The 13,554-nt window shown below is 47.1% G+C and overlaps 1 protein-coding gene across 5 annotated transcripts in view; it reads left to right on the forward strand.

The window, feature by feature from the left end:
* LOC105488384 (trafficking protein particle complex subunit 9) overlaps positions 1-13,554 on the forward strand; it is a 724,351-nt gene that overhangs the window by 411,631 nt on the left and 299,166 nt on the right. The window lies entirely within an intron of this gene.

The raw sequence follows: 13,554 nt of genomic DNA on the forward strand, positions 1-13,554 counted from the left end.
AGGGACTTATTCTCCCTGAGGCGAGAAGCTGTAATCTTCTGAGAGCCCTGCATATCAGTGCCGAAGGTGTTGCTTTCGTCATGTATGTATTCCGTCCGCAGCATTTACCCACCACCTCCGTTGGGCAGCTTGCCAGGCTCTGTGCTGCGCCCTGGGGGCACCGTTGTGCCCTGGAGAAACGCTCATGGGTGGGGCTCGAGAGTTAAACAGGTTATAATGCCAATTTTTACAGTGGTGTCATGGCTGTCTGTTAGCACGGTCTTCAAAGTTGGGCAGGTTTGGAACCAAATTCTGCCACTGAAGTTGTGGGATTCGTTGGGCAAGTTGCACATCCAAGCCACGGTTTCTTTACTGGACCATGAGAGGCTGTGGGGGAACAGTGGCCGAGGGTGATTGATGTCTTGGGATTGACTGCCTAAGTAGGATGTCATATCCTAGCCCATTGTGATTTTTTTTCTGTTTCTGATCGTCATTGTTCAGTTGCTTCTGGACCAGCACAGTGTCTGGCACAGGGGGGGCACCCAGCAAATGTTTGTCCAGTAGTCGAGGGGTGTGGCTTTTCCTTGGCCTGCTATGAAGCAGAGGAAAGAGGGGATGGCACTGGGGTCATCCTTGGCTTGACCGTCTACCTTGGCACGTCTTCAGGGCGAGTACCAAGGTTTGAGGGCGCCTAGCTGACACCCTGCTGGCACAATGATCTGAGTTTAGAACAACTGCCAGGTATGGGCAGGAATGGGGGGTCTGCTTACCACAGGGTGTGGCTGGAGTCTGACCTGGCTATAGGCAGACCTCATGGTAGAATTCCTTGTACCCAGGCAGTCATGGACAGGCCACACATGGGGCAGGCTCTAGGACTCGGGGCAGGCTGGCAGGGCCACTGGAGGAGAGAGGCAAGGGCTAGGGCCCATGTGACCATGCTTTCCCCATTCACTAATTAGGGAACTTGCCTATATTGCCCATTTCCATTGCAGTGGTTCTGAAAGTGTGGTCCCTGGACCAGCAGCTTCAGGAACCTGGACTCTTCTTAGAAATGCACATTCTCAGGCCCCTCACTGACCTGTACATCAGAAACACTGGCGTTGGCCCAGCGATCTGGATGTCCAAACAAGCTCCCCTGGTGACCCTACTGCAGGCTGGAGGGCAGAGCCGCTCCTTCGAGAGATGTGCTGTGAATGAATCTCAAGGGTTATGCCACTGCCCCATCTGGCCTCAGGGTGGTCGGCTGGGGTTTGGGGTAGCCGGGGCGAAGGGACTGTGCCGGGAAGGTCCTTCCCATGGAAGCAGGAAGAATGGAGAACAAGGTTTATCCCTGAAGGTGAGAGGTCTGGGACGTGTTCCTTCTTGCTCTTTAAGCCTCATCTTCCTCACCTGGAAAATGGGAATAATGGGCTCTTTTCTATAGGATGACTTTGAGGCTTAAACCACAAGATGATTAAAGAAAACTGAATTTAGTGTACAAGAGATGTTTGTTGAGAGGTAGCTTCCTTTCTTTACCCTCTTTTCCAATTGGCCTATGTAGGATATTCTGGAAACTATAAAAAGTGGAAGAGCTTATAGACTAGAAGGAGAAATTCTAGATGCTGGATTCAGCCTTTCTTACTGCACATAGAAGCCAACAGAGGGTTTAGAACAGCGTTTCTCACCAAGTCCTAGCACCTTAATCTTCATCAGGGAGGCAGAGTGGGACAGCTGATGTCCATGGAGGAGACGGGACAATCAGGGAGGCAGAGTGGGGACAGCTGATGTCCATGGAGGAGACGGGACAATCAGGGAGGCAGAGTGGGGACAGCTGATGTCCATGGAGGAGACGGGACAATCAGGGAGGCACAGTCGGGGACGGCTGATGTCCATAGAGGAGACGGGGACAATCAGGGAGGCAGAGTGGGGGACAGCTGATGTCCATGGAGGAGACGGGACAGGCGGGCCCTGGCTCTTGTTCTGCTAGTCGAGCTGAAAAACAGTTCAGTAGGGAAGTTATTACATTGGTTCCCATGTGAAGACAAAGGGACTGAGTCCCTGAGATGGGAGCCGTTCATCTAAGGCTGCCCAGTGAGAAGGAGCCCGGAGGCACAACTGCTGGCTCAGCAGACAGAAAGTTTCTGTTTTCTGTGTAAATGAGGAGGTTTGCTGGCATGAGAAAGAAGCAAAGACCACAGACTAGAAGAGTCAGTGAATAACTGAGAAGATCAGCAGGAGGAAATTCAGTCAGGAGCAGCCCCGTGCTGGGAAGGCAAGCGCAGCTGAGGGAGGTCAGCTAGGCTCCCTAAAGACTGGGTGTCCTGGGGTAAACTCTGGGACCTTGGCCGAGTCCCAGTTATCTCAGCTGAAAAAGTAGGGAACTAATGTCCATGCCTTGGTCTTTCTCAGGAAGATCAGGAATCTTCTTTTTTTTTTATTAATTAATTTATTATTATTATTATTATTATTATACTTTAAGTTCTAGGGTACATGTGCATAACGTGCAGGTTTGTTACATATGTATACTTGTGCCATGTTGGTGTGCTGCACCCATCAACTCATCAGCACCCCTCAACTCATCATTTACATCAGGTATAACTCCCAATGCAATCCCTCCCCCCTCCCCCCTCCCCTTGATAGGCCCCGGTGTGTGATGTTCCCCTTCCCGAGTCCAAGTGATCTCATTGTTCAGTTCCCACCTATGAGTGAGAACATGCGGTGTTTGGTTTTCTGTTCTTGTGATAGGAATCTTCTATAAAAAGCAGCACTTTGGGAGGCCGAGACGGGCGGATCACGAGGTCAGGAGATCGAGACCATCCTGGCTAACATGGTGAAACCCCGTCTCTACTAAAAATACAAAAAATTAGTTGGGTGTGATGGCACGTGCCTGTAGTCCCAGCTACTCAGGAGGCCGAGGCAGGAGAATGGCGTGAACCTGGGAGGCGGAGCTTGCAGTGAGCCGAGATCCGGCCATTGCACTCCAGCCTGGGCGACAGAGCAAGACTCCGTCTCAAAAAAAAAAAAAAAAAAAAAAAAAAAAAAAGCCGGAACCATCCTTGGAGCATGCCTGTGCTCAGCAAGGTGGCTGCGTCCTTTACACATTTTCAGTGATTGTTTTAAAGTCAAAGACTCTAGAAGACTTGATTTGTTAGTATTTCCCCCAACATTTTATTTTGAAATATCTCTGCTATGAAGTTGAAAAAATTGTATACTGATCATCTATATCCATTTTTAGTTTTTCTCTACTTTTTCTCTCCGTGTATGTTTGTACACACACATGCGTGCGTGCGTGTGCGTGCACACACACACTCACACTCTTGGGCCGCCAATTGAAAGTAAGTTGCAGACTTTATATTATTTCTCTCCTTAAATAATTTTTACATGCCTCCTAAGAACGATACTTTCCTAAATAACCATTGTCACACCCATGAACTTTGACATTAGTACAATAGTGTTATGTCATCAACGTTCCATATTCAAACTGCCCCAGTTGTCCTATTGATTTGTTATGCTTCTTTCATTGATAAGAAGCTATAATAGATTTTTGTTTTTGTTTTTTTGAGACAATCTTGCTCTGTCGCCCAGGCTAGAGTACAGTGGTGCAATCTTGGCTTACTGCAACCTCCACCCCTGGGTTCAAGTGATTCTCCTGCCTCAGCCTCCCGAATAGCTGGGATTACAGATACGTGCCACCACGCCCAGCTAATTTTTGTATTTTTAGTAGAGATGAGATTTCGCCATGTTGGTCAGGCTGGTCTTGAACTCCTGACCTCAAGTGATCTGCCCGCCTTGGCCTCCCAAAATGCTGGGATTATAGGCATGAACCACTGCGTTTGTCCCAGAAGCTGGAATTAGATTAGATTTAGATGCCATGTTGAGGCCCAGGATGGTGTGATTGCCGTGAGGGCGAGCAAGGCACAAGCATTCTCCCCATCCCCTGCAGAAGGGGTTGGGTGATGGGCAGGGCTAGGGTGGAACACAGGCCTTGGCCTTGAATTCAGGGGTTTGGTCTGTTGACTGTTGGATCTTGGGCTTCCCAGTTGAAAAACAAAGTTACTGACTTGATTCTTAGCCTCTGTTTAATTCTCACTTTCTGTGGAAAAAATCATTTAATCTTTAATGTTGGGAGGGAGTACTTGCAAAGTCGCTCAGTTTACCTTGCTGTGCAGGTGTACACTGTTTGAACACCTGTACTGATAGCTCATTGTTTCACAGGCCTCTAGTCATTTGGACACTTCACTATATATGTGTATATTTTTTCCCTGCCAGGTACAGTATGTTGATGTTATTGATTATACATGATTCTCCTAATCTCCCTTCTTCATGGGTTCAGGGATAGAAACTCTCAGAGAGAGGAGATTCAGAGTGTCTTGTGGGTAGGGCTGGGTCAGGGAGCTCCAGTGGCTGAGGGCTTGTTTTCCTCCTGCTATTGCAAGAGATGTTGGGCCTGGTCATTCTTGGAGGTCACCGGGACCATGAGGTCCACCATTTATACTTGGATATTACCTCGACTAAGTAGTTGTCAAAGGTAAATGCCAGCCCCAGCATCAAATGTTTCCGTCTTTCCATGGACAGCTCTATTGAATGTTTCCACCTTTCCGTGGACATCTCTATTGAATGGTTCCACCTTTCCATGGACATCTCTTGACTGTTTCCCCCTTTTCATGGACATCTCTATTGCACTTTACTCGCGCCTCCCCATGGCTCAGGACACCTTCCAAGGAGTCCTTTAGTGATTGCATCACCACCTTCTTGAGGTCATCATAATTGGCTTCCTCTCGACAGTAGGTCATATCCCTGAATGATGTGTGTTGGGATGGCGACATAGAAAGCTTGCCAGTGTGCTCCTGTGAAGCTCAGAGATGACCTTGCCACTTGATCACTGACCTTGGCAGTGTCTGTGGATGTCGGATTATGTTGTGAGCAAGGCCATCACGTTTGCCTTTGTTAGAGGGGCAGTCTCCTGGGAAGTAGTGTTGGTGTGCACTGTGGTCGTGAGTACCTCCACTAGGCCATGATTGTCGTGGATAGTCTTGGCTGGGGGGCTTGGGTGGTGAGTAGTTGGTGGTGGGCTGGGCAGTGCTGACAGTCTCGAGGGAGTTTCCATGTTTCTCATTACATACATGTGTCTATCAGCAGTGGACGAAGGAAGAGATAGTGACTCCTTTGGTTCCCTTCAGGTGAGTCTCAAATTTCTTAAGGCAGCTATAGACTCCTCCACATAGTCAGTATTAGAATTGCTCCATTTGATCTTGGTGGGGTCTCGCCCCTGGGAGATGGATATGGGTTTTCCCTGATCACAAGCCTCCCGTATGCAGCCCTGGCCGTCCCTTTAGAGTTGTGGAGTCATACTAGAACACGCACACCGTGTAATTGTTCAGCAAAGAGATCGATGAAAAGGGCAATGGAAAGATCATGGCTGGCCACTGACAAGTTGTCCAGGGTTGAAAGTTGCCCTGGTGATCAGGTGCCTCACACAGCCCAACCCACATGCTCTGACCGTCACCATCAGTTCTTAGGGATATCGCTAGCACCGTAGCAGGAAGGCAGCTACCTAGTGAAGAGAGTGGGCTGGAGAGCGTCCAGCTGCGCCTTCCACAGACGCTCATACATCAAGTTTTTTATCAAAACATTGAAGTGAAAATCGAAGAAGAAGTAGTCAAGTGTACTCCATGGCTTAATGACTAGAACACAGGCTTTGAATTTAAATACAGCTGGCATTTAAACTATTTGTTGTGCACATTAAATCATTCAGTGTTTAAGTTTTCTTACCTATAAAAAGTGGGTAATAATTATATATTATGTTTTTTAAAATCACACAATCCAGGGAAGCACTGAGTATACTGGAAAATCCTCCCACTGTTTATCTGATATATTTACAGCTCCCAAACGTAAACCTGGCTCCTTACTCCAACCTCATTAATAAGAAAGTGTCCTCTGTGAATCAAGCCTTTCTTATTCTTGTAGCTCTCTTGGGTGAGGCCATAATTGCATCTCTACCATTTGAGTAAATGAACTTCATGTTTATAGTCCTGGTTAATAGGGCACGTGGCCCCATGCCTATCAGAGAGGCTGTGGACAGTAAAAGTGGATTTGATGGTGCTTCCAGACTCTGAGGCTAGAATGTTATTGGCACCTTAATGAAGGTACGGAAGCGTAGGGCTAATGACATCAAAGACGGACTGGCTACCACAGATTTAACACCGGATGGGATCTTATAGATCATTCCACATTGACCTGAGGATTTGACAATGCAGGATGGGCCCCTTCTCACTCCGTTCCTTCTCCGGCTCTGTACTGAGCTCCCCGTGAGTTACAGGTACCAGGGTGTGAGGATGAAATGCTGGGTGCTGTGTCTCGGGGACACACAGTCTAGCAGGGACACAGAGCCATCTGAAGCTGTGACTTGCGTCCTGTGGAGGCTCCGAGGAGGGCCTCTCATCAAGCCCTGCTAATGGGAACCATCTAAGCACGTGGATTAGACAGACTCAGCAGATACTGGCACATCTGGCTTCCTACCAAGGCCTCTGTGCTCAGCTGCCTCTCTCCCTTTGTGGTGTTTTTGCTTTGACCTTACCCTGGCCGCCGTCATGCCTGACACTGGGTGTTGTTGCATCAGGAGAGGCCGCCTCCCTCTGGATCAGTTGCTGTGTGCTCTGCTTCTGTCTCACCACTTGATTGCCATCTAGACAGCGGTGTGGGTGGAGCCAGGGCCACCTGTCCATCCACACACACCTTGTGTCAACGCATTGTTTGCTGAAGGTGTTTTCCAGATGTGCTGTTGCTGACCTGTGATGCACAGGACATAGCTTATTTGTTCCCCACAATACTGTCATCTCCACTCTCTAGAGTGAGGGGCCTGGTCCTACTCATCGTCCTGACTTGAAGGCCAGCTTGGGATGCAGCCTCAGGGGTGTCAGGCCACGTTCCAGGTGCTGGAGGCCCGTGTGGCCCTGCCCATGGAGCATGAGTGAGCAGAGGAGAACAAGAGAATGCCGGAACCAACACCTGTGGAATCCTTGCCCTTGGCCAGGCACTGTGGCGAATCTCCTTCTCATTCAATTCTCACAGCAGTCCTGTGCTGTCCTTTTTATTCTCCACTTCTCACATGATGAAAATACACTTTGGTGGGATGGAGACATGGAGGAGATGTCTGGTGACACAGAGGCCAGAGAGATTGTGTCTAAGCTGAGGGCAGGGAAGGGAGTCCCAGAGGGAGTGTCTTAGTCTTCTGGAATAAGGACTAGGAATTTCCTAGTTGGAGAGAGTGGGTAAGGACATTCATTTCAGGCACACAGGTGTGAAACAATATAGCTTTCAGCAACTTTTCCACCATGCAGCACGAGGGAAGTTCTGGGGGGGGTGCATGTGTGTGTATGTGTTGGAGGTGTGTGTTGGGTGTGTGTGTGTGTTGAGTGTGTGTGGGATGTGTGTGTTGGGTGTGTGGTGTGTGTGTACATGTGTGGGGTGTGTCTGTGTGTGTATTGCGTGTGTGTGGTATGTGTGTCTGTATATGTGTGTGGCGTGCGTTTGTGTGTGTGTGTGCATGTCTGTGTGTGTGTGTATTGGGTGTGTGTGTGTGTTGAGTGTGGGATGTGTGTGTTGGATGTGTGTGTCTGTGTGTGTGTGTATAGCGTGTGTGTGGTATGTGTGTCTGTATATGTGTGTGGTGTGCGTTTGTGTGTGTGTGTGTGGTATGTGTGTCTGTACATGTGTGTGGCGTGCGTGTGTGTGGCGTGCATGTGTGTGTGTGTAGGGGGGAGGGGATATGTGTTTGACCTGAGACAGGAGGAGGAGTAGAGGTCTGATGTGGAAGGACTGCGAGCGGCTGTGCTGAGGTCTGAACTATAGCTGGGTGATTGGGGCCAGTGATGGTTATCTGTAGGGACAGATGTGGAAATTTGTTCCTTTATTCTTGGCTCTACTGATGAATTCATTTGTTCCAAGTATCTTATCTTCCTTTCTCACTGTTGAATACTGATTGAGTAATAATAATATTAGCTGGTACTTACAGCACTCTTTCCAAACGCCAGGCACTGTTCTCGGTGTTTTTAAAACTAACTGGTTTTGTCTTCCTGATAACCCACACGCAAAAGCTGCTGCCTGAAGAGATCAGATCGCTCCCTCAGGGGCCTGGGCAGGAAAGACGATGGCGTATGAGTGCGGGCAGCCTGCTTTCAGAGCGGGCGCTGCTGTTTTATTCTTTGCTGCTTAATGTAAAATGCATTTTGTAAAAATTTGAAATACGTCACATGACAAGTGTTTATCAGCAAGAGGGCTGAAAGACTGTATGATAAAATAATGTGATGGTCACACACTGGGGCCTGTCGGGGGCTGGGGCGCATTAGGAGAAATACCTAATGTAGGTGACAGGATGGGTGCAGCAAACTACCATGGCATGTGTATACCTATGTAACAAAACTGCATGTTCTGCACATGTGCCCCAGAAATTAAACTATAATTAAAATATAAACAACGTGATAGTGATGATTTGTTTCCGTAAACACACACGCAGCAGCCTATCTTCCGAGGCACCCCAGGCATCAGGCGAGGGTCGCTCTGCTAGCTCCTGCGCGCTCTCTGGACAGATGGGCTCCCTGCTCTGAGCTCTGCAGCGTCTCCCTGTGAGCCACATCTCTTCAGCCTGACTTCTCCCCACTCAGGATTCGTGTGTCACGCTGTCATCACTTGGATGTCCTTGGGAATCTCACACTTACTGTGTCCTAAATCAAAGTCGTGGATCTTCGCACCACACCCTGTCCTCTTGCTCCTCTCCCACTCTCCCCGACTTCAGTAACTGGTAGTGCCTTCTTCTCGTTTCTTTGGTCGAGAATCTAATCTTGAAGAGAACCGTGGCTCCCCTTTTCCCTTCCCACTCAGCGTACAGTTGGTCAGCTCTGACGTCTTTATTGGCAGCACACGTGCAGAGGCTGAGCATCAGTGTTCACTCCGTGCAGAGGCCGAGCATCAGTGTTCACTCCGTGCAGAGGCTGACCATCAGTGTTCACTCCGTGCAGAGGCTGACCATCAGTGTTCACTCCGTGCAGGGGCCGAGCATCAGTGTTCACTCCGTGCCACCTCCTGAACGCGCCCCCGTCAGTCTTCACCTGGCAGTGACTTATCTGCTAGCTTGGCACCTCCTCTGTAGCCTTGTCCCCTGTCTGTCTGCCACATTACAGCCAGAGTGTTCTTTTTTTTTTTTTAAAAGAAGTCGTTGAGGTCATGCCTTTAGCTAAAAAGTCTTTGAAGGCTTCCCAGCTCCTTCGGAGCACAGGCGTGGGTCCTTTCTGAGCCTGGTGTGCCTGTGTGGTCTGGCTCCGGCTGCCTCTGCTCTCTCCGCAGCCCCACCACGTGGCCCCTCGTAGCCAGTGTTTGTCCAGTGATGGGTGCGCTGGGCATTCAGTTCTGCTGTATAGCCCAGTCATGTGGAAAGGGCCACTGGAGATTAATTGGTCCAAGTCCATATTTCACAGACGGGAAAGTTGATGCCAAGAAAGGAAAAGTGACTTTCTCGAGTCTACACCTAGGCTTGAAGGGGAGCCGTGACCAGACTCCAGGATTCTCCTGCAGGGGTTCTCAGTTTACTGCCTTGCCTGGTGTTGGCGGTGGGCTCACGTGGAGCAAGGCATTGAAAGACACTTCTTCAGGCCAATTCCTGGTGAAGTCACAATGCCCCTTCCTGTATCAGTGGCCTTCAATGTGGTTAGCGCCTGGCAATTGTGGCTTTTGGGCTCAGACGCACCTGAGCTCTGTGGTTTACTAGCTACGGGAGCTGGAGCAGTGTACCTTACCTTGCCGAGCGACAGTTGCTCTTCAAGGCCTTCCTGTCGGATAGGATGGGGAAGTCCCGAGAGAGACCCAATGTGTGCAGCTCCCAGCATTCTGTCTGGCAGGAGCCGGCCATCCAACACACACTGGTTGTTAGGGTTGCTTCTTGCTGACCTGCTAGCAGTTTCTAGCCCTCTGCAGTTACTTAGTTTGGCATCCTTGCTGTGGGTCCCCATCAACTTCCCCATGCGTAACACCTTAGTGTCTCCTCTCGAGTTGATTTCAGTCATACAGCTTTGGAAGGATATAGCATTCCTTTCTCTAAGCCAGAAGTCTGTTGAAGTGCCTGGCTCTCAAGTACATTTCTAGAATATTGAAGATCAGCAGTATTTAAAAGTCCACATCTTATGGCCAGAGAGTGTTTCTCATAACTAAATGAGTACAAATGGAAAATGTCCTAATTGCTTATGGCTTGTAACAGTGAATTAATATAAGGACAATTCTGCTGATTCCTAACAAATCTCTGCTGTCTACTTTTATGCTGATTGTATTTCAGTTTTACTAAATTTATTAAAATCATCCCTTCCACAGTTTACCCTCCTCCAGCTGTGTATACAGGAGGAGAAAAACTGTAAGCATCTTGAATGCACCATTTAGCACCAAGTCCAGGGCAGCCTCATGGTGTGGCATCTGTGAAACTGGTCTTCCTTTGGGAAGCCAGGCCTACTTCTTCAGGGCAGTGCCAGCTTTCTGCTCACAGTCTCATTCTTTGTCTCCTTAGCTTTTCTCTGAAAGACAGCATAGGGCTGCTGGAAGAGCAGGACCTTCGGACTCAGGCCTGGCTTTGAGCTTTGTGGCTAAGGCTATTTCTTGCCCTAAGCTTTCAATAGTAGTGAGCTTTTTAGGTAGTAACACCTGTGTAGCATTGTGGTAGGACTTAAAGTTCCTGAAGTGCTGCTCACAGTGCCTGGAGCACAGTATGAGCCTACTGAGTGTCAGCTTTCTCCTTTCTCTGAGATTCGTTGTGAAGATGCTGTCGTTCGGTTAAACGGAATGCATGTGGGGCACCTGCTCTTCCAGACACCTAGGTGTGGAACATGGTCGCTGCCCACAGGGAGCTTTTATTCTGTTGAAGGATCCAAGCACTTGTGCTGCAGTGTGGTAAAGTCAGAGGCAGGCAAAGTGCTCTCTGCTGTTTATTGAGGAGGTGCAGCCAGCCTGGGCTTTGCAGGATCACAGAGACTCCCTAGGTGATGTGAGTTGTCCACAGAAACCTAATAACCAAGGAAGAATTTGTCAGTGGGAAGAGGGTAGGGTGGAGAGGTGGGGGAAATCTTTGTAAAGCCAGGTTATGGAGTCTGGAAAAAACATGTTTATTAATAAGACTATCCATCCATCCATTTAATGGACATTGATACATAGTTAATACATAAATCATCTTCAAATGTAATTCTACTTAGCAAGCATTTATTAAATAGTTGCTTTGTGGCAAGTCCTGTGTTGGGTACAAACACACACTTGAGAAAATTAACAAAGCCAAAAATTAATTATTTCAAAATATTAATAAAGTTGATAATTCCCTAGCAGGTGTGTCAACAAAAGAGAGAAACACTATTAACATCTGGAATGAAAGAGGGACATACTATGGATCTTACAGACATGAAAAGGTTAATAAGAGAACATAATGGGCCAGGCGCAGTGGCTCGGGCCTGTAATCCCAGCACTTTGGGAGGCCAAAGCAGGTGGATCACGTGAGGTCAGGAGTTCAAGACCAGCCTGACCAAAGTGGTGAAACCACGTCTCTACTAAAAATGCAAAAATTAACAGGATATGGTGGCACACCCCTGTAATCCCAGCTACTCAGGAGGCTGAGGCAGGAGAATCGGTTGAACCAAGGAGGTGGAGGTTGCAGTAAGCTCAGATCGCGTCCCTGCACTCCAGTCTGGGTGACAGAGCGAGACTCTGTCTCAAAAGAAAAAGAACATTATGAAGAGTTGTGTTTCAGTATGTTTGACAGCTTGGATGGAATGGACAAATTTTGTATTCTAACTTTTTTGAGATTTCCCTGGATGAAAATTTATCTTAAATGAAAATTTTTTCCTTTGCTGTTTAGTGCTTTTTGTGTCTTCTGTGAGATCTCTTTTCCTATCCCAAGACTGCAAAGATATTCCATGTCTTCTTCTAGACATTCTAGGTGTTATATGTTTAGATGTATGACCCACCTCAAAATAATGTGTGGTCAATGCCGAGATTTATTTGTTTCTACACATTTGTCCAGTTGCTCCACCATTGTTTGTAGAAAAGGTAAATTTTATCATTGAATTGCCTTAGCTTTTGGTAAAAAATAAATTACCTGTGTCAGTGTGGGTTTATTTTTGGAATCTTTATTCTCATCTATTGATTTACTAGTCCTGGCCAGTGCAATAGTCCAAGAAAGAAAATTTAAAAGGCATAGATTTTGGAAATGAAGAAGCAAAACTGTCTTTATCTGCCGACATGATTTTGTACAAGGGGTAATCTCCTTAGTGTAGAAAACCTCCCAGGAATCTGGACGAAAAAGACAGGTCAACTAAAAAAACAGGGAAATGATATGAATGTGTAATTCATGAAAAAGGCATGAAAATGCACCAAGTTTATGGAAAGGTGTTCAACTTTTCTAATAATGAGAGAAATGTAAAATGAAACTACATTGAGATTCTTCATCTGTCAGACTGTCAGAAAGCCAAAAGTTGAACAATAGACCTTATTTTCAAGGCTTTGAGAAAAGAAGTGCTCTCTCAAGCAGAGCTGTTAACATGTGAAATGGGTAGTATCCATTAAAATGACAAGATTTGCTTTTTGACCCAGATATCTCCCTTGAAAAATATATCTTTCAGAAATATCTTCATATATAGAAAGTGACTTATGTTTATGGTTATTTATTATAACATTATTCATAACAAAATATTGAAAACAACCAAAAATCCAATATATAGGGGACTGTTTAAATAGGCTATAGCATATCTGTTCCATGGAATGGCACACATGTCTACAAATAACCTGCAAAGAATATTCTATAAAGGATGCTCTGTCTGTACTAAGTAAAAATTTTCAGGATCTATTAAGTGAAAGTTAACAAACCATAAGGCATACAAAGGTGGACAGCATGTGTAATTTATTTATTGCAAGGTGATGCTAGGTGGAGGAGGATGGTGGGGAGGAAAAAGGTTTTACATTTGTATTTTCTTGTATCTGTATAAATAAATCTATGTAAATACATGTGGACACATTAAAGAAAACTAATAAAAGTGGTTGTAGGGGATGGGAGAGGACAGTGGTATGGACATGGTGACAGAGGTGGGAGCAAACCATCTCAGCACCGACCATTTTATATCACTTACATTTTAAACGATCGACTACACTTCTTATTGACAAAGTATGTAACTCCAGGTGTGATGGGTGCTCTAGCAGTGTAGAAGCAGAGTGTCCATGTGGTATATGTTAGAGAGTGGCAGAGTTTCTTTGGAGATGCCGGAAAGGCTTCTCAGAGAAGGTGAAATTTGGCTGGAGTGTAAGTGCAGGTAGGATGTAGCAGCCCTCTGCGCTGCTGTGGTCTATGGCGTTGGGCTCATCACCCGGGCAGTTAGGTTGGGGGTCCCAGGTTCTGTCTGGCCTCGACTCTCTGACTCAGTGCTCTCCTTAGTACCCTAAACCAGACTTTCAACTTGGTCTTCTAGCAGTCCCTAGACATACCCCCTCCTCTGGACCTTGTGTCCTAACTCTTCTCAGTCACCATGGGACTCCTGGGCCTCTTGGCTGGAAACTGTTTTGATGGCTGCTGTTGTTCAA

The sequence above is a fragment of the Macaca nemestrina genome, chromosome 8, assembly GCF_043159975.1.
Source record: "Macaca nemestrina isolate mMacNem1 chromosome 8, mMacNem.hap1, whole genome shotgun sequence".
Taxonomy (NCBI): Eukaryota; Metazoa; Chordata; class Mammalia; order Primates; family Cercopithecidae; genus Macaca; species Macaca nemestrina.